General features: G+C 33.5%; 1 non-coding gene and 1 pseudogene across 1 annotated transcript; one reads left to right on the top strand and one right to left on the bottom strand.

The window, feature by feature from the left end:
• LOC105300639 overlaps nt 1-23,172 on the top strand; it is a 504,401-nt pseudogene that overhangs the window by 406,995 nt on the left and 74,234 nt on the right.
• Nucleotides 2,923-3,040, bottom strand: LOC111747277. Its single transcript, XR_002783460.1, has one exon.

Here is a 23,172-nt window from a genome sequence, read left to right as displayed (position 1 = left end):
TTTTTTTTTTTTAAATGTCAAACTTAGAGAAACAAAAAGTAGAAAAGTGGTTGCCAGAGGCTGAGGAAAATAAGGGAGGTTAAAAAACAACAGACTGAGAAAGAGCACTCACTGAAGTTGGAGAAAAAACAGGCTAATTTGATAGCTGAAAACCAGGTTATAAAAGCGTTTAAAGAGGGTTCATCAATGGTGCCAAATGTTGCTTTAAAATCATGACAGAGAACTGATCAAAAACTTTAACAATAAGAGAATATTCCTGACATCAACATGAGCTGTTTCAGATGAGGCCAAAAAGAATGATTGAATTGGGTTAAATGGAGAATAGAAGAGAAGAATTGAAGTCAAAAATAAATAAACAATTTTATATTTTGGTAAGAGCAAAAGATGGGGCAGTATCTGGAGAGAACTGAGATGACCGGAGTAAGGAAGGGTCAAGTTACATACTCTGATGTCACGAAATTCTAATCTCGGTGGGTTTAAGGAACAGAGAGGAAGAATAGACAGAAATTGTCAGTTGAAGAGCACCCACCAGCCTTTATACCTAAGGGTACAAAGACTATGAGAGAGAAACTAGCCAGCATGTTAGAGATCTGAGGGGGAATCTATGCCCTCAGGGAAGAGACATTCCACAGTTGGAGTAAAAAGGTGAAGAGAAACTTCACTGACATTTCCTCGAATACTATCCTTTCATTCAATGTGGTTTCAGTCAGCATCGTTTCCTTACAATGTTGATGGGATGCCTTAGGAACTTAACATGTGTATATCAATTAACCTGTGGTAATTTTAGTTTTGTTATCAACCATTTTGCATCAGTTTCAAGAACCTATTGACAACTTTAAGTGAGGATTTAGCTGAAGATATAGGGTATTTTCCTTGTGACTAACTCTTTAGTCCACAAGGCCTAGTGGAATGGTTTCAGACATTGGAGAATGATAGGAGATGAGGTTAGGTTCGGAGATATACAGAGGTATATGGGTTTGGGATCCCAGAGATGGGTAATAACCTATGAGTCAAGGGCTTCTTGTGACTGATGTGAATAACAATAATAGACATATTAGAATTAAACTTGATAGTCTTAAAGCAAATTATAGGGATAGGGTTGTGAATATTGGAGATGAGGGAGGAAGAGATGGGAATATTGCATGGCATATGAAGAGCATTGGGGGTTTTATTACATGATATCCATAAATACCAAATATTTCCTTCTTTTTGTAGATGGTAAAATTTTGGGTTTTCCTTGACTCTGATCTGGTACTGTGCTAGAGTAGCATTAAGTAATTACCTGTTGAAAAAAGAATAGAACAATTACATTATTCCAGAAGTTTATAAAATGCAGAATGAGACTTCATCCTAAATGAGATGGACTAACTTGTGGTAGACCAGGACTCCTATCAAGAATAAGTAGGAAAGCCCGATAAAATGATGATTTGTTTGACAGTTATCAGAAGCTATTGAGGAAATTAGCACTGGCGGGACTAAATTGGGAGAAACTTCTATAGCATCTTCTAGCAAAGCAGAAGAGCTAGCTCTTATAAGGGAAGGATGAGCTACTCATGTAAGCCCAAAGTATTCAGGGGGAGATGCAGAGTCCACATCTTCAGGGGAATCTATCCTGATATCTCTACCTCATGTTTCAGGATCTCAGGTTTTATCTAGTAGGGCCATGACTTTCACATAACAAGACTTCCATGGCTGAGCTTTCAAACTTGTTTGGAATGCTACAGCTCCAACAAGTAAGTCTTTAGCCTGCTATTCAACTGTGTCTGTCCTCCCAACACAGGTGACAAGGGGATCAGTGTAAGCTACCATAGTGTGACAGAGCAGAGCAGTTCTGGCTCTCATACTTAGCTACTAACCACCTGTTAACAGTCTTCAGTCCTTATGCCGGGTGTTCCAAGTTGTAGACACCAAGGCAGGAATAAACATGCAAGGATTTTTTTCGGGGGGTGGGGGGAGGGAAGCCTATGAGACAAAATGGGCAAGGGGCCTGAGGAGGCTAAGAGAGGTGTCAGACTACAATGAGAATCTGACCAAAAGGAGAGAGAGAAGGAAGGTTGGGTAGAAGCACCCAAGTATACTCCAGACTAAGGAAGGTTCAGCAAGACTGTTGGTAAGTATCTGAACCAAGGTCATTAATACCCTTTGCCCTTAGAGACCCACTTCCTTAGCTCTTCACATTCAAATCTTAGCTTTTAACATTCAAATCCACCCATACAGAAGAAAATTAACATTTTCTTCCTAAAGAGAGAATATATTCTCTGTGATATTTTTCTCACCATTGTCTCATGTCCCTGGTATATTGTGCTGCTTTTATCATAAAATAAGATAGACTTTGGTAGTTTTGAAATATGGTCATTCAAATTTCTGTATATGAGGCAAGGGACCATAGAAAGTTGTAATCAAATTTCCACAGGATGGAGAACCTTGAACCTTTAACTCACTTTTTTATATCCAAAGAGGGGAAAAAATGTGACTCCTACATAGGAAAATCCAAGTTAATTATACCTTCACAAAATATTCTTCCTACTCCAACTTCTATCCTCTTTTATTTGAAATCTATCTCTAACTGAAGTGGATAGGGCAAGTTTCATGTCACACAATTAATTAAAAATTGTTACCAAGATTTAATGCATGAACATTTAGAGTATAAATGGAAAAGCGTAGTTGATTAAACAGAATAAACATATGAGAATGGTTTAAAACTCTACTTTTAAATGTCATGAAAGGCTCTTTAAAAAATGTATTTCCCTTTTAAACAAAATCTGAGTAGGAAAAATTCTTCAAAATATTTACGATAAATTCATTTTTTGGCTCCTTAGCATTACTTTTAAAACACATGCACATACACAAATTCAAGTGCTTTTCTTTTTCTTAGAAATGAGACCTTGCCAAGAGCCAATGATTTTTTCTTTTTAATTCTAAATTGTCCTCTGTAAGAGCCAGACCTATTGTTAGGACAGCCCTCCTAAACTGAGAGGGTGATTTCTGTGCATCTTGCCAGACTTTTGAATTTTAATTCTCAAAAATTGGATTTAGATGTGAAATTTAAAATTTTTGACATTTGAATTGCCTCTAAACTCCAGAATCATAAACAAGCCTGATCCTGTCTGATCTTGATCCTCTCTGATCTTGGAAGCTAAGCAGGGTCAGCCCTGGTTAGTACTTGGATGGGAGACCACCTAGGAAGACCAGGTGCTGTAGGTGTAAAAAATAAGATAAAAAAATAAGGGATTGTAAACTGACAAGATCCTTGCAATCTGTGAGGTCAACCAAGGGTTGCCTCACATAAACAAACAAACAAACAAACAAACAAACAAACTCCCATCCTCAGTTAAAATTATATAATGCTTTTTTTTTTTATTTAAGAGGATTTGCTACCATTATTGGTACCGTTTTTCAGATCACATAAACTCAAAATATAATTTTAAAGTAGTTAAAAATTCTTAAAAGTGATTAACCATAGTTATAAAGTTACAAACATAAAATTCTTCTATTTTCAGTATATGAAATTAGAGCATAATCAAATGACAGACCAACCTTTTAAATGCCAATCGAAAGTTAAAAAAAAATAAATTATTCAAAGTGATCTTTATTAATCAAACTTAAAAAAATTAACAATAGCTTAATAACAGGAATCATTATGGTCATATCTAGATCTCATATGCAATTAGTTACATAAAATAACTACTTTAGGATAACTATTTTAATTCTTTTTAGAGCACCAAAAATACAGCAATCTTTGAAAGAGCTTTGGGGGGAAATCTCATTTTTTAGTGGGCTACATAAATTAAGGGAATTACATAGGGAATCTTTGAGTCTCAACATTGCAAAATATATCAGGTTTACAGTCAAATAATGTAAAACCTGGTGAATTACCAAACTGAAATCCTACAGACAAAATGAAATAGTTTGCTTTATTTATAATTCATGACTAGATTAAAACCCAATATATCAGGATACTCCAGAAGGCAGGTTTATAGATTATTTATGTTTATTAAAGAACCTATATATAAAACATTTTTATATAAAATATATTTTATATTGTATTCAAATTTAATATATATAATATATAACATATGAATATATAATACGAACATATATAGATTACTAGTTTATTAAATAACATGAATAAATCATGTTATATATAAAAGATATTTCAATTTAAGTATATATTTATATTCTGCATATAAATATATATAACATAAAAATGTCTACTTTTTCAAGGGTAATGAAGTCTGCTAGGAATTAAGAGGCCTATGAGGAATTAATTGATTCTGCCAACAAACATAAAACTGTGGCAGGCTAACTTGTTAGCAAGTAAGTAGAGTAATATATCATACCTCGTAGGGTAACATCACAATTCCTGAAAACTGTTCAACGACCACCAAAGCACCTTTCATACCAAGAAAGAGATACTTTTGAAGAGAGATGCTAAAACTTTGGGACTGTAAAATTTTCTATAGATAGAAATGATGCTCCTTGACAGGAGAAACTCATTTCCATTGTTATTAGCCAAGAATAATTTACAGAACTCTCAGGTTTCTACTAGTTTACAAACTTTAAGAGTTTTAAAATAGCCGAATCAAGAGTAAATAGCAAAACAAAACTAGATAGACACTCCTAGATAATTAGCTAAACCTTTAATATGAAACTGATTTCATATTCAGTTCAATCCAAACCGTCCATGAAGAGGAAAAAATGCCTAAAATAAGGTAATTTTTTTTATGTCAAGTTCATTATCAATGTACACTTTAAGTTGAGTATTTCTGAAAGTATCATGAGATCATGTTACTATGCATCAGTAGGACACAGCTTCTCTATGTGATACCTTAGACTCTGAAAAATTAAGTATCTCAAAAATATACAATAAAGTAGCACTGTCCTCTGTCATCTACCCCAATTCTCTACTGTACCAAAGACTGACGTCTAAATGTTACAAACGGAATTAATTTGTGGAATTGTAAGATGTTCCCTGTTTGTGATCTAAAAATTCAATATTTAAATTCACACTGAATGGTCTCCAGTTCAACAAATACCACTAGTTATAGTCATAAAAGTTTAAATATATTTTTCATTGTTAAACTCTTTTGGCCAAGATGTTCAATTTCACCAGATCAGAAGCGGAACACATTTAATTTTACTATTCAATCAATATTTTAAAATGTAAAATTTTAGAAAACATTTTTTCCTCTGAAAATTACAGAGATAAATTTTAGATTTAGACATGAATTTTTAAATATCATAGTAAAAGTTTTTCATGTTTTAGGAAAAGCAACACAAGTAAATATTTGCTCACATTCTGGGGAAAAAGTGCATCTTTCTGATCAAATGCAGAGAATACTTTTATTGTGATTACTTTTGAATTCTTGACACCATTTGATGGAATTCCTTTCAGCTGACAGGCTGTAGTTCACCCCCTCCTCCCATCCCATTGGATACATGTAGTGCAGAGAGTCTCATTTTTTGCTGTGTGTAGAATCAACCTAAAGAGAGTTTTTACAAAAATACTGATCCTTGGGACACACCCCACACAAATCAGAATCTCTGGTGGTAGGGCCCAAGTATCAGTATTTTTCAAAACTTCTCCAGCTGATTCAAATGTGTAGCTAATGTTTAAAAATACTGATATAGTGGATTTCAAATCTGTTATATCAGCTTGTCTGTTCTTGACATCTCCTCCGAAAGTGTTCAAAGACTTTAAATCTAAAAAAAGTTGTTACTATGACTTTTTTAAAAATAAGAGGCATGAAAATGTGCTCATGAAATTCTTATTTTACTATCTTCTTAAAAAATAGACATGTTCTCATAATATTTGAAAAAATAACACTAAAATATATTACAGTAGAACGTAAGGGCATCCCCCACATGATCATAAAATATATCGCTGATCTAGGTGTACAATAAACCAGACTCTCATATTTGCTCACATCAATGGCTTTAATATATATGTGGGTATGAGTGTGTATAGGTGGGGGTAGATACAATATTATTCAAAGTCGAAAACAATTTTTCTCATAGATGAATGATACATTCTTTTTGGGGAGGAAATTATTTTGTTGTTAATTGGCTTTTAGGTTATTCAAAGGTACAGCCAAAATTTTATTCGGGAATGGAGTGTTTAAGACAATAAATCCTATTCTTTCAAGAATAAAAATGATAAAGGGTTATTTTTACTCTGGGAAGAGTTGCCAAAAATTCCCCCTCCCCCATACCTTTTTTGGGGCATCTGAGAGTGGTCTGTATTCCCTGGTAGGAAGAAGATGTGGTGTTCCTTGCAATATGATAGTTGAATGGAAGCTAGCTCAGTTGAGAATTGTTTAAGAATATCTGTGGAGTAGGCTGGCCTAAGAACTCTGAGAGATCTTTCATGTTTAATCCAGTTTCAAGTGTGTGTTTGTTTATTTTTCTGTGTGTGTGTGTGTTTCACTGTATTTCTCTTTTTTTCCTACCCAAACCTTTAGTAAAATCTTGTTAAATCATGTTGGCTTGTGTGCTTTGAGGAGTTAGGGAATATTCTGAGCCCATGCTTTGAGTGAAGTACCATCAGCTGCCTCAGGAAAGAAGTTTATAGACTACAAGAGATTTAGAGTAGACAGGAGACAAAGTCTGCCACAAGAAACAAAATATTGGATAGCAGTGATAACCAGAGTAATTCTGGAATCTGTAAACATTCCTCAGTGATTCTAGAAATATCTAGGGAAGAGAGAGTGTTCTAAGACCAGACATCTAATTATTGAAGAAGGATGCTACTTGTGGTAAAGTGAGGAGTGACTCCTGAAAGCTGAAGAAGAGACAACTGACTTGTAATAGAAAAAAAAAACTTTACAAAATAACTTTATCCTATCCATCAGCAAGCATTCATTAATTATATTAGTAACATATGTTTATATATATTTCATAGTCATTGATCATATATAAACAAGGACAGTTATCAAAAATTATTTTCTTTAATGAGGCATGATATTAAAAATAATAACTGTATAGAAAGGCACTTGGCCAGGCATTATAAATACATAGCTAGTATTCATTATTCACAACGGTAAGTCTTGGATGGAACAATCTTAAAAAAAAACAAAACAGATTCTCATATACAAAGTGTGCATTTTTTATGTTTCTATTGTTTTCATATATAGTATTTCATTTCTGTTTCTGGATGCAATTACATGAAAGAGATTTGTTTAGAGATTGCTCTTTGGAGAATCCCTTTAGCAGGTTGACAGCATAATGAGAGAAGGTTAAATTGCAGGGCAGCCGTGCAGCTGAGGATCATCAAAGATCAGCATAGGAAGGTTACCCGGGATCTAAAAGCCATGTGACCAGAGGGAATTTAGCAAATCCTCATGAAGAAATGTAGTTTTTGTTAACTTTATTTATAACTCAGAACAGAAATGTTTGAAACTCTTAATAAAGTGAGTGATTCAAGATTCCAGAGGAGGATATATATCCTGCAATGAGGTCTTCAGAGATGTTAGAATTCCCCCCTTTCTCAAATATCTCTAGCTAAATCTAAAAATGAGTTTTGGTATACTTGTATTTATATATAGTATATTCCATCTGTATACACACAATGAGTATATTTTTGTCTATGAGAACATTTAGAAGAATGAAATTCTAACCAAAGTACTTACCACACAGTTGGCATTTTTGTTGTTGATGATAACCCTATAATACTTTAGACATTCATTTGCATTGCTTTTGTTATTGATCTTTACCCTTGCTTTTCCTCCAAAGACCCTCTTTTCCTCTACTTCTTTTAGGCCGGTCCAATTTTGGAACTGACTTTATCATTAACATTTCCTGTAAAAAAGTGGATAGTTATCAAAGAAATGATAAAATTTAAACTTTTCAAGTTATAGATTTTAGCTTAATCTTTTAATTATACCTGAAGATATAATCTAATTGGGTTTATAGTTTGATGTCCTAAGACTTCTTGGGTCCCATAAAAAATTATATTTTTTCATTCAACAAATATTCATTGAGTGCCTCTATGTATCAGACATTGTTTTAGATTCTTGGAAGTATAGCAGTGGACAAAAAAAAAAAAAAAAAATTATACCCTCATGAAGCTTCTATCTAGTAAATTTGTGTATATCTTTACATGAAAATATTTTTGTAAAAAATTGAATCTGTTTTTAATACAACACACAAGAATGAAGATATACACATTTTTATATGAAAGAAAACAGAGATTAGTGTTCTCTGAATTGGGAGTGAAAAAGAAGCATCAATTTTAAATAGGATGACCAGGGCATATTTCCCTGAAAAATTGACATTCGAACAAAGACCTGAAGAAGGTGCCCCATGTCACAAAATGCTATTTTATGACAGTGCCAGAAAAGATTGGAACAATAGTTAGTTTTAATAGATGTAGAAGTAGAAACCTGGAAGCGGCACATAGCTTGTTGATGTACTTAAACATAGTCCTTAAGAGAAGCGGAAACATTACCAAGAGTGGGAGGGTTAAAAATCAGGTTCTTTGATTGAAACCATCCATGCACTCGCTTTAAAGTAAATAGGTGCAATATGGTTAGTCCTTGAGCATTCTAGATAAAATAGCCAGTTTTTAACATAGATGTTACACATTTTACTTTGATTCATACTTTAATATAATCAGAAACTAATGTTAAGAAATTTTAGAAAAGAAATCAGGCTGAATCTCTCTGTGTATATTAAGGAAAGATGTAGCTATTTGGTAGCAAGAAACAATGGAAAGGAGATGGGCCAGAACATGAGGGTAGAGGTACCAGTGGAGAGATGATTTGGGAACAGGGAGATTTATTGAGCATAAAGATGAAAATGCAGGATGCAAGTCAAAGCTCTGGTTTTAATCATATGTAACATTCTGAAATAAATTGAAATAAATCAACTTGTGGAGATATGCTTTGAGGTAGATTATTTCACGAAGACAGAAGAGTTTTATTAAAATATTACTGGTAGACAAAAAGTATTTTGGAATATGGTTTATATAACATAGCAGCAGAAAAAAATTACTAAAAATATCATGCAGAAAAGGAAATTCTCAAATTTTAGCAAGTAAAATACGTCAGTATACTATTAGCATAAAAATCTACTCCTTTGTTAGATATCGCCAATTGAGTCTTATACTGTATTAATGGAATGAGAATAATATAGTTGATTCCTCTAATACAGAACCTGAGCAAATCTATTCAAACATACACAGGCAGATATGATTTTGAATATGGTAACATATTCACGTAGTTCAAACAGCATAAAATTATAAAAATGTACCTGGAATGAATTTTCTATCCCACTCATAGCATATACTATGTATTCTTTTGAATCTTCAAGTTCTTTCTATATTAATCCATTTGTAAAGTATTACCTCATTCTTTTTTATATTTTGGTCATTTAACTGTGTGTCATTATGTGGACATACCATGATTTATGTAATCAGCCCTCTGTTAATGGAAATTTAGGTAGTTTTCTTTTTTTTACTATTAGAAATAATGACCAATCATATACCTATGTAATGTCACATGTGTGATAATTTACGTCTAGGATAAAATCCTAGGAGTAGAATTATGATGCCAAAGAGTACATACATTTTAATTTTGATAAATGCTGCCAAATAGGCTCATTAGAGATTGTATCAGTTTACTCTCTCACAAAAATTTATGAGAGTTACTATATTTCCCTACAGTCTTGACAAAACAGTGCATTTTAGATTTTAGCCTATCAGGGAGGTGCGAATTTTGTTGAATCTGTTTCTCTTAATACACACCCATTCGGGTATCTTTTTACATGTTTAAGAGATCCTTGTATGTTGTTTAAGAAGAACTCTCTTTTCATATCCTTTGCCCTTTTTTCCATAGAGCGAATAGCCTCTTGTCTGTGATATGAGTTATACTTTTTCCATACATGTAATTTGAGTATTTTTACTTTGCTTCTTTATTTATTTTTGCCACTCGTAAGGATTTTTTTCAACTGAATTTTATGGTTTCTGAATTTATGTCATAGAGAGAAATTCCTTCCCAACTTTGAAGGGAAGCATTGTCCATGTTTTCTTTTCTCCTAGCACTTTTTTGGTTACATGTGAACACACACACACACACACACACACACACACACACACACACACGCATGTGCAATCTGTGTCTGTCTATTTCCTGTGTTTATTGACTTGTAATTTACCTAGTAATAGATCCCATATTTATCTTAGTCCATCTGTCTCCTTAGCTGTCTAAACAGAATTCAGTGAAAAATTAATCTTTTCTGAGATAAGATGCCCCCATATTCTTATGCTAAACTTTCAAGTGTATTTGGACTGATTTCTTTGGATTCTGTGCCATTGTTGTTATCCTGATCATTTTATCACCTAATTGTCTTGTCAGATATTCTAAAGCCTCCTGCCTATAAATTGCTTTAACCATTTTGGAAACAACTTTTTAACTGTATAATAAATTAATGATGCACATACTCCATGAGCCAGCAGCACAGCTCCTAGGTTTATACCTCAGAGCTGTGGTTCTTAAACTTTACTGTATAGCAGAATCATAGGGAGGGCTTTTTAAAACAGATTGCTAAACTCCATCCCCAGAATTTCTAATTTCATTATGGTAGCACCCAAGAAGTTACATTCCCACCAAGTTCTCATGTAATGCCAATGCTGCCTGAGAACTACATACTTTGTGTATCACTGCCCTAAAAAAACTCCCACATGTGCAGAGGGGAGTGTGGAAAAGAATGTTTTAGGATTGTTTCCAGTTAAGAAGTATTGGAAAGAGCTTAAAGTTCCTTCATAGAAGAATAGCTACATATGTTGTTTCATTCCTACAACGGAATTCCCTAATGAACTAGACATACACACAGCAAATGGATAAAACTAACAAAACATAATGTTGAGGATAAAAACAATGGGGCCTGCCCTTTGGTCTCAGTGAGGTGAGTAAATGCAGAACTGGCACATATAACACAGGTAGATGAGAAAGGGCACAAGAGCTCTCAGGAAAAACAATTGTCCTTAAAATGTCCAAGTCTGAAACGAGATAAAGATGAAGGAAAGTTGCATGCCCTGCACCCTTATATTTATACTGATTCTTTGTGAGTGAAACTTTGTTGCAAATTGAGAAATTATGGGACTATTCAGAAAATTATTTCTTTTCTCTGAATTTAGACTACGGATTACGGATTTATAATCCAAAGGACAAATGGTTTCAGTATGGGTTGTATACTGCACCCAGTATTATTTAAAAGATTAAGTAATGAAACCCACAAAAAATCTGGATTTTTAGTTTCTCTAAAAATATCAGAAAGTCTGGCAACACAGGCCCACCATTCTCACGTGGTAACTGTTGGAGCTGAGCACCAGCTGCTCCTTTGCAAAGCAAAATGTGTTCTCTGGTTTACCACAGGTCTCACCTGGTCTACTTGACTCATTTAAGTTACCCATCTAACCCCTATAAGTGTTTGAGTGTGCAGTCTCTGGTGTATGGGACATTGTGTGTGGAAAGTAAAATTTGTTTTTTGAAGTTGTACATGTGTGTGGTTTTAACTCAATCGTAATAATAGGGAGAATTTTTTTTTTTTAATTCTATGATTTGCACTGATTAGGTATACCCATAACAGAATGAGTCCCCATGACATTCAGTTGATTGTAACATGAAAAAAAAAAATACCCCAGACCCTTTTCTTCTAGGATTGGAATATCAAAGAGCTCTGTCTTATTTTCTGTCCCTACATTTTATCCCCAATTCCATCACCACAAGTGCCTTCTTCATTATTTGATACCAGCAATGTCCAATGTCCAATGATATTACACACATATATATATCACTATCTATCGCTATCTCTGCTTCTGTATAGCATAGCAAGCCAAATATATATATATATAATTTTTCCAAGTATATATTTTTAATAAGCACATTAAAGTAAAAACAAACAGGTAAAATTAATTTTAATAATATAGTTTAATCCAGTGTATCTAAAATATTATCACTTCAATATGCTACCAATGTATAAATTATTTGTGTGTGTGTGTATGCGCTAAGTCTTTGAAACATATATATTTCTCACTTAAAGTACATTTCAATTCAGACTAGCCACTTTTTTTTTGAGTGCTATCTATTTTTATTTGGAAGAAAATATCTGTTTAAACAACAGATAAAGTATATACGAAATAAAATCTTACAATAAGTAATTTCTTTTGACTATAGACATGATTTTTTTTAGTGTTTTCTTTGTTTTTTTTTCCCCAGATTAGTATAACAAAATATTTTTTATTATTATTGGTAGCCATTTTAGGGTTTTTTTGATTGTGTCTTAAAATTTTTTTTTTTGTTTAAGTATAATTGGCATACAATATTATATTAGTTTCAGGTGTACAACATAGTGATTTGACATTTATATATCTTATGATGTAATCACCATAATAAGTCTTAGTAACAATCTATCACCATGCAAAATTATGATGTTATGGACTACATTCCCTGTGTTATATACTATATCTTTGTAGCTTATTTATTTTATAACTGAAGTTTTGTACTTCTTATTCCTTTACCTTTTTTACTCATCCTCCCCACCTTCTCTCCCCCTCTTTGGCAACCATCAATTTGTTCTTTGTATCTATGAATCTTTTCGTTTTGTTGTTTATTCATTTGTTTTGTTTTTTAGATTCCACATATAAGTGAAAATGATGTAGTATTTGTCTTTGTCTGACTTTTTTCACTTAGTATAATCCTGGGTCCATCTATATGGTAGCGAAATGCAAAATTTTATTCTTTTTTTACTGTTGAGTAATATTCCATTGTGTGTGTACATATATATATCTCCATTCATTTATCGATGAACTATATCTTTATCCATTCATTCATCAACGAACACCTAGGTTGCTTCTGTATCTTGCCTATTGTAAATAATGCTGCAGTGAACATAGGGGTGCATATATCTTTTTGAATTAGTGTTTTTTTTTTCCTTGATAAATACCCAGAAGTGAAATTGCTGGATTGTATGGTAGTTCTACTTTTAATTTTTTTGAGATACCTCCATACTCTTTTCCATAGTGGCTGGGCCAATTTACAATCCCTGCAATTGGGTTCCCTTTTCTCTACATTTTCGCTATCACTTTGTATTCCTTAACTTTTGATTCTGACAGGTATAAGGTGATTCTGACAGGTATAAGGTGATATCTCCCTGATGGTTAGTGATGTTGAGCATCTTTTTACATGCCTATTGGCCATCTGTATGTCCTCTTGCTTTTTAAGTGCTCAATAGCCATACATGGCTAGTGGCTATAGTATCAGATAGTATTTTTCTACATAGAATTAATCAGACTTGGTGAAATAATCTGTCATTAGGAGATTTGAATCAAGGGGTTGTTTTACAAATAAGTAAATATATAAGGAAAGAAATGCCAGGAAGTAGGACATGTTCACCAGGAAATTTTCTGTGAAGTGTTTAAGATCTCAGAATCTTTTACCTTGAAATATTCATACAACATACATCTTTAGGTTTATTTTTACATACCATAATTAAATTATCTCATTCTTCTGAGAATTCCAATATACACACAAATACACACACAAATACACACACATATACATACACACACATGCATATATATATACACACACACACACACACACACACACGCATATATATATATATAGCTTTGTGTGTTATTGTTGAGAGCAGAGAAAAACAGAACAGGAAATTATGGCCAATCCCTTGATCATACTTCTGTTGTAGTTTGTGGGAAGAAAGTAGCATTCTCTTCAGAACATTGCAGTGGAAGATGGAGAATCTCTGGGAGGTAGCTTTGCTCTAGGAGTAGCTTCCAAATCAAGCCTAGGAAATCAAGAAGGAATATGTATAAATTTGCTTTTTCTCAATCTATGCTAGAGGACCTTAGATTGATAAAAGAACTATAAGTAATGGAAATCCTTCTAGAAGACAAGATTTACAAGTCTCCACTTATCTGAGGGAGTTAATTCCCAAGACCCCCAGTGGATGCTTGAAACCTCGGATATTACTGAACCCTTCATATATGTATGATTTTTTCTATACATACATACTTTTTCACTTGCAGTAAACACTTTATGTCTTCTTTGGCATATCCAAATTGCCAGCATCACTACTCTTGAACTTTATTTTGGTCATTATTAAGCAAAATAAGAGTTACTTGAATGCAGCACTCTGATATCACGATAGCCTGATCTGATAACCAAGGTGGCTACTAAGTGACTAATGGGCAGGGAGCACATACACTGTGGAGATGCTGGACAAAGGTATGACTCATGTTCCGGGCAGGATGTAGCAGGATGACAGGAGATTTCATCACACTGTTCACAACAGTGAGAAAATTAAAACTTACGAATTATTTCTGGAATTTTCCATTTAAATATGTTTGGACCATGGTTGACCATGGGTAACTGAAACCTTGGAAAGCAAAATCACAGATAAAGGGGGTGTACTACAGTATTACTAATTTAGAGAGGAAAAGAAAGGAATTGAAGAATTTCTAAGAAAAGATGTGAGCATCTTTAATTTTTTTAAGGATTGGGAGAACAAATTTAATAACACCAAGTAAAATGACTATGGGTAGCAAGATTTTTACTTTTCCTTCTTTAATAACTAAAAGGAGCACTTTTCTGACTCAGAAGGGAACTTCCTTAATTTTCAGTAAGTGTTCTGAGAACTTATTGGTTAAGGTTGAATAGAGTATGACTTCGGGAGCATTTGAGATCTTGCTTCCCAGCATGTGTCATCGATTTGGCTCAGATAAACTCATAAAAATTCTCTATCTTAAAAATAAGGAAGAAGGATGACTTCAGTTGGACCATAAAAATGATCAGGACTTGAATAGACATAAAGGAGATGACAGGCCATTCCTGGAACAGAATGGCATAAAGAGCAGAATAGTCAGATGGAAGAAAGAAAACTATCCAAACTAAAGCATGCCATAGTGACAAAGAAGACAATATAATAAAAGATTTATTCAAGGAGGTCAACAAGACACCCAGGGAAGGGCTTTATCTGTCAGTGGTCTAGCCCTTGGGATATTACGAAAGGCACAGGGACTCATTTAATAAAGTGACTTGAGTTTTATTCTGACCAATCTAAATTTTGCCTCACTTCTGTCAGTTGTATGGATAATATCCAGCACTTCTTAATGATGCTCATTCTACCTATGTCTTTGCTACTTTAAATTTTGATTCTTGTCAAAATTTTTGCAGTTTATCTCTGTTCTTTGTTTGTTTGTTTGTTTTGTTTTTGCAGCTGGCTACCACACCTATCAATTACTATCACATTTCCCAGCACACCATAATGTTCATACTGGTCAATGCCAATATTGTTATCATTCCACCCTTGGCCAATTTTCAGCTCCACCATGTCTTTACTTGAGCTATTCTACTTACCTAAAATGTTCTCCTTTCTCTTCTGACCCTGTTCAAAATCTACTCAACTTGCAAGGCTTAATTTGAGCCTAAATCATTTACCTGGGATAGTCAATATACATTGACTATCATGCCTTTGCATTTGCTCTCCCCCAATCCCATGCTATCTACCCCCATACATTTATTAAGCCAGCATCAGTTCCCCCTTAGTGCTTTGCTTATGCTTCTTCTTAGAGCAGATAGGCCAATTGGTCCTGCATTCCACTAGGTTATGAGGTCCCAGTAACCTGTCTTATTCACAGTGTATACTCACAGTATAGCAGTCTGAGAGTGGGGAGAGGATGTTGTATCAGTTCAGGAATTATCACTAGAATAGTCGGAGTAGTAGGATGAGGCAGGGGTGGAGAGAATCCCATATGTTTGAAATCTAGGGAGAGAGAAGCTTTCAAGAAAAATGGTGGTCAGTAAGGGTAAGAGCTCAAGAAGTGTCCAAAAAAATGAGAGTGGAAGGAAGACCTTAGCATTTGACATTGAAGAGACCATTAAAGCCTTTCTTGAGACTGAATCTTAAGGAAACAGAGGTAAGGACATGGAAAATACTAAAGTACTGATGCTGAAGAATTGAATATAGCTCACATTTTAGAAGATTTTGGGAGCAAAAGGAAAGAGAAAAAATATAATGGTAAGTGAAGATGTCAGCATAGGCAAAGGGAAAAGTACATTGGAAATGGGAAAGATTAGTTGATTTTAACACCTCCACAAACATTAATAGTCCTAAAATGACTATTTTCCCTATACCTTTTAAAGAAGAAAAATATGATTACATTGAAATAAATTACATAAGAAAAATAATGCTTTAAACAAAATTCCCTCCTACACCATCCTTTTCTCTCAATACAGCACAACACAACACAATCTGAATGACTATCATTCACCACAGAATTCTGTTTATTAAATATTACCTGATAACATATTTCTTGTTTGCTTTAATTGTTCTCATTAAATTTAGTTCATCATTCAATACTTAAATATCACTACCTCTGTTAAGTCTTCATAAACACCTCTAGTTAGAATCCTTATAGAATACACCAATATCCTCATACCATTTATTTTTATTTCTTAGAACACAAATAATGTAGTCACTTGTATCACGGTTTTTAACAGACTGTTTTTTTAGAGCAGTTTTAGGTTTATGAAAATATTGAACAGAAAGTATGGAGTTTCCCAAATACCTTCCCTCTCCTGCCCTTTTTCCCATTATTAACATTTTTGTATTGGTGTAATACATATATTACAACTGATGGACTAATATTGGTACATTATTATTAACTAAACTCCATAGTTTACATTGGGGCTCACTCTTTTTTAAATTAAGTTTATTGGGGTAACATTGGTTAATACAATTATGTAATTTTCAGATGTGCATTATAATTTGACATCTATATATTCTATTGTGTGATTACCACCCAAAGTCCAGTTTCCTTCAGCTACCATATATTTGATCCCCTTTACCCTCTTCACCCTCCCACTATTCCCCTATATTTGCCCCCCTTTATCCCATCTACCTCTCCCTAGGGTTCACTCTTTGTATTATACAGTTCTTTGGGTTTTGCCAAAATGCAGGATGTCATCATGTATTTACCATTATACAGATAGTTCAGTGCCTTAAAAATTCCCCATGCTCCACCTATTCATCCTTCCCGCTCCGTGAACTCCTGTCTTTTTCAGAATGTCATGTAGTTGGAATCATATACAGCCTTTTCAGATGGGCTTCTTTCACATAGCAATATGCATTTAATATTCCTTTTTTGTGGCTTAATAGCTCATGTCTTTTTATCACTGAATAATACTCTATGGTGTGGCTGTACCACAGTTTGTTTATCCATTCAGCTATTGCAAGACATCTTGGTTTCTTCCAAGTTTGGGAAACTAGAAATAAAGCTGCTATAAACACCTGTGTGCAGGTTTTTATGTGAACATAAGCTTTCGACTCACTTGGGTAAATATCTAGGAGTGTGATTGCTGGATCGTATGGTAAAAATATGTTTAGTTTTATAAGAAACTGACAAAGTGTTTTCTAAAATGGCTCTATCTTTTGCATCGCCGCCAGCAATCTATGAGAGTTCCTGTTACTCCACATCCTTGCTGATGGTGTCAGTGTTTTCAGTTTTAGCCTTTTTAATAGGTGTGTAGTGGTTTAGGTATGTAGTGGTTCTCATTGTTTTAATTTGTAACTCCCTAATGACATGATATTGAGTATCTTTTGCCCATTTTTTAATTGGCATGTTTTCTTATTATTTAGTTTTAACAATTCTTTGTATATCTGGATTTAAGCCTTTATCAAATATGTGTTTTACAAATATTTTCTCCCAGTCTGTGGTTTGTCTTTTCATTCTCTTACACGTATATTTAATTACATATTATAGTTAACTGTAATGCCCTATAAGTTAGAAATTTGTCTTAGTAATCTTTTTGGTTAAATTTAATTAACTTGGCAAACCCAATATTAGTTTTCAGCTCCAGCTACCATCACAATTTCCTCAGTGAATTATAGAACAGTTGAGAACCCAGTTTTTAATGTTTGCCAACGTTTCAGGTATTCAAGAGTGTATTTTAACATGTAAGAAAATTATTTTCCCAAGAGTGTATAAGCAATCAAAAGAGTGCTTATCATTCTAACTATATATGTGACCAGTATTTAACCTGCATAGAAAACTTTCTCACTACATGGTTTACAGGATGAATTCCTTTAGAGAAACCAAAAACATTCTTAACTTTTAGTTTATCCTTTTTGTGGTTTCAATGGTTTCTGACAAAATAACTGAAAATATCCTAACACTAATGTAACCCTTTAAAACAACCAAGCTACTGATTTAATTTTTATGGCACACAGAGAGTGGCAGTAGTTGAGATAAAATTTCAGAGAGTAAAGGCAAAGAAAAACATGATAAAGTCTTAATAGAAAGGATTGGAAGATGTTTTACAAAATGTCAACCCTTTGTTCTTTACTAACTGTGTGGGAGTCTAGTCCAGGAACTCGAAGTCACCATCCCAAATAACCTGGATCATACTTATGTGAAAATTTACAAATTTAGTCATTAGTTTATTAATCTCATTTCCCATTTCTAAAATATAAACCAATAAAAAATAAGCCAAATGGCAAATTATATTTTTATCTACCTTGACAGTGCACAATAATATTTTTCATTGTACCATATTTTTTGCTGTATATGACTACATACTTTTTGTCTCACTTTAAAGATATTTTTTATGTTTACTAATCCAACAACTAGTGGTGGAGTAGATAAGATAGTCATAATTTCCAGTCACTTATTTCACCTGTTAGAAATCTCCTGAAGGTTCCATGAATCTCAAATTCAACACGATCATGTTTTTTCCTGTCCTCCCAAATCTGTTATGTTTTTATATTCTTTGCCTCAATTAATGATATTGAAAGTTATCTGGGGAGAGGGGGAAGGTATATAAGGGTAAAAGGGGTCAAATATTGGGTGACAGAAGGGACTCTAACTCTGAGTGGTGAACACGCAATGCAGTATATATATGATTTACTGTTGAATGATGCGCTTGAAAAAAAATCTTATTCTGTTTCCTAGGCTAGAATCTTCAGTTATACTTACCTTCTAATCACGTTCTGTTCTCTCTTTCCTACCCCAGTCCATCCTGTAAATTACCTTCTAGAGTGTAAATCTGATACCAATCCCCAGCCTCAAAATTTTGGCTAATGCCCAGTTACCTACATGCTGAAATGTAAACTCCTTTTAATGTAATATAAAGTCTTCTATTATCTGACTTTGATCAATTTTCCCAACATCGTTTTCTCTGTACCCTAAATACATGCAACACTGATTACGTTTAACTCCACTATTCCCAAATACAACTTGTTTCTTTGATTTTATGCCTGCTAGTCTCTTGCCCCTTTCTTTTCAACTCAAATGTTTCTTTTTCTATGAAGATTTTAATGAAATTTTTAGATACAATTCATCATATCATTCTTTGTATTCCATCCTATTATTCCATTGTAACTGTATTTACTTGTGTTTCTTCCCACCCAAACCATGAGTTCATTGAGGACGAGAACCAAGCCATTTAATTTTGTGTCTCCATCACCTTGCACAGTACCTGACACAGAGTTCGACAAAGGTTTAACAAATAAAAGTCTGAATAATGAAAGAGTGATTGATTTGCTAACGTTCGTTTCCAAATGTCCAAAAAAATATATTTCTGTCTAGAGAAGACCTATGATGAGTTCCTTTTTTTCTGAAGTATTGAATATGTATTAGTTTATTTTTAAAAAATACTCATTATTGAATATGAGGTACTTTGCTGTTTCAAAAGTAGAAAATAGCTTTAAAATTTAAATACCACTTTCAATGAGAAATAGAGACTCTGGTAGACAGAACCAGAAATAACTGTAACTCAGGTAGAAAGTCATGGGTGCTGTGGAAGAGGTTTATGATTCTGAGAGTTGAAAAGAAGACAGATGTACTTTAAGCTTCATAAAGATGCATGGCAACTTATTTTAATTATTAAACTATCAGTACACTTTAGACAAGCAGAAATGCAAAAAACAAAACAAAACAAAACAAAAAACAGAGCAAACAAACAAAAACAAAACACCTTTTGGTAAGAAAACAGCAGAAGCAAAGGCCTGGAGAGATTCTGTTTGGTGAGACATAGGAATGGTAAGATAAGTTGGATATGACCAGATTGTGAAGGACCTTAAATGGCAGGCTAAGGAGTTTGAAATTTGTTTCATAAGTCACAGAGAGCTTTTGAGATTTCTGGACTGAAGTGTGATACAAACAAGACTTCTAGGACAATTAATCTGGGAGTTGTAGATAAAATGGATTGGAGAAAGAATAGACAAGCAGTGGAGAGAACACATTAGCAAGGTGTAAAATGCTTTTATTTGTAGCATTTTGCTTCTCAGATGTAATAGGTATTTTCTGCTTTCGCTAGTTAGCCTCCATTCTTGCAGCAACAGAATCCTGATTTTACATCTTCCCTTTTAGCTCCAGGGATAGAACATGTGGCCTAGGTTTAGCCTAGAAAATTAGGGCATTTTGTGCCCTTTCCCTGGCTGCAGTGATTGATTCTGGGAGGAACGATGACCTATGCAGGGTAACCTGACAAACTCAATTCTGGACTCTTTTAAATTTGCCATAAAGCAGACTATCTTCTGATGGACTGAGTAGTGCAAAGATGTTTGAATCTGAAGCTGATCCTCCCCCTGCAGCCTGAAAATAGAGGAAATCCAAAATGTGTAAAACCAAGGGATAGATCTTGTAAATTCTGAATTAAGCTTTGCCTCTACTCCTTTGGAGGCCCATTGGTTGAGGTTAGTTTGGGCTAGCTTTTTCGCAATTGAAAGAACTTTTGTACATTCATTTATTTCACTGGCCCTCTATAGTATAAGATTTTATAGATAAGGCATTTAATAGGTTTCTTTCCATCTTTCCATCCCAAGAAAATAACTCAAAAAAAGCAGTTTAAGACTTAACCACAGGCGACAGTAGGATTAAGTTGATCCTATTTCATGAATATCAGTGACTAATAGATAATTGATTGATGAAAGTACAGTTGTTTTGAGTTAAATAATTATGGTATGTGAAAAATATTTGTAAATTGTGACTCATACTACAAAAGTTAACTGTTAATACTCAATACCATTTTGTATTGGCCTAATATTTATTGCCTCATTCATTGCCTCTTGGAATTCAAAGTCTTTCTGTACTCTTCCTGTACACATTTGGTTTTTTCATGGTTGCTACAGTGACTTTCCTTGTTTGTCCATCTGTTGCTTAGGAAAAAAAAAAAATCAGGTAAGATCTATTTTTTAAGAAAATTAGAGTAAATTTATGTTTTCTTGGACCCTTAAGTAAACATCAACCTAACAATGGAGGCCTTTGTTTCTGGGTGTCTTACTGATGATTTATTCTCTCAGATCTGGGTTTTTTATTTGATTGGCAGTTTTAACATAATCTCCACTTTTATCTAATAGCACCCTGTATTTCAAAAGCGATTTCACTAACAAATGAAACAACTCCTTTGCTAAGAAAATTAAATTTTAATTTTAATTTACACTTCACAAAACCACTATTGCTGAGTGATACCAACAGTGAAAGTTGAAGGTACCTAACAGAAAGGAAATAGTCTCAAAACAAGGATACTGGCCGTTTATAAAACCTTATATAAATATTCCTTTTGGATTAGTCAAAGCTCAGAACTTTAATTCTTTGAAGTTTGAAATCACCCAGATTTTTAAAATATATTTTTCAACTTGGGAAATGTATTTTTATTACAAAGTTGAAATATTTTCTTTAAGCACAACTTGTCACATCTATTATTTAAAGCTCTTTAAAATTAGCACTTCCTTTCTCTAATGGAATATTCCATTTCCTCATTTCTTGTCGTCTCATTTATTTAAATAAAAAATTCCTTCCCCTGAGTCCCTTGAAGCCCTTTATAATGCTTTTTAAAAACTACTTGGAATAATTTGCCTTTTATAATATTTACTGACGTCCTGTTGTATCTCATTTACTCATTTACAATCTTTAAGAGCAACTCTTAGTTTCTTCATTGTATAATACTATATACTTTATTCCCTTTAATGCTTAGACATATTTATTCTCAGTGCATGTGAAGTAGAAAGGAAGTGAATTATCAATTCAGTTTATAATGGAATCCTCTACCAGTTATTTAATTTATTTTGTTTATAGGTTATTTTTGTCTCCCTCCCCTTCCTGTCAGAAACAAGCTCCTTGAGGGCAGGGATCTTCGTTTGATTCATTGTTGTATTCTGTGCATCTAGAATGATCCTTGGAACATAGTTTACTCAATAAAGATTTATTGAAGAAATGAATGTATAACTGAGTGAATAAATAATAGTAAGAACATTTGGCATTTTAAAAGGTAAAAGTTGCTATACTCTTTTAACAAACAAAAACTATATAATCTCCATTTCTTCGCATTTACAACCATCCAGAATAAAAATTCTTTAGTAAACTTATAAGATGACATAGCAACAGGAAAGCACAGAGAAAGATTTATTTTCATGCAACTTTATGCATCTGAGTTTGTTCACAATAGAGTTTGTTCTTTTAGGTTTCCCACTGAACATGTTTTATCCCATTCTGCCTTTTTCTCTATTTTCATCATCATATCTATCTTCTGTGATTTTAGTTAGTATTTTTCTCAAGTCTTAGAATGCAAATAAACCATCCCCTTTTCACAGGCTTTCCTACTCCTGGAGCAGCTGCCTAAACAAGGGTTGCTGTCAACTGTTCCAACCATTTATGAAGGCATCTTCTAAAATATGGTGTTTATTTCTAGAAATACTCTTCTTAAAATTAGCTGATTGGATTTCTTTTATTTGACAAATCAAAATTAGTTCCCATAAATAAAGTAGTATGTTGGATTAGTTAGTATATTGTATGTTGGAAATTTGAGAAAGAATTAAATATGTACAAGCAAGCAAACACACTTGTTTTAGCTAACTGGGCGGAGGGGAGGCGGATGGGGAAGAGTGTTTCTACTTCTCTAATGCACTTTAGCTAAATTAATTTCCTAAGTTATGTACAGCTTCTATTGAAGTTATCTACAACTTTATAGCTTCTCAAAATTCAATAGGTATAAGAATTGTTTAGGGGTCTTCTTAAAATGTAAATTCTAATTCAGCAAATTTTGTTTGGGGCATGAGATGCTACAGTTCTGATATGCTTTCAGGTGAGTCCAATGATGCTGGTGTTTGCAGACCACACTTTGAGTTACAAGGCTTTATACAATTCTTTTTTTTTTT

This window comes from Pteropus vampyrus, unplaced genomic scaffold (genome assembly GCF_000151845.1).
Source record: "Pteropus vampyrus isolate Shadow unplaced genomic scaffold, Pvam_2.0 Scaffold216, whole genome shotgun sequence".
Taxonomy (NCBI): Eukaryota; Metazoa; Chordata; class Mammalia; order Chiroptera; family Pteropodidae; genus Pteropus; species Pteropus vampyrus.
The sequence above is the reverse complement of the archived record's forward strand: the minus strand, read 5'-3'. Positions and strand labels throughout refer to the sequence as shown.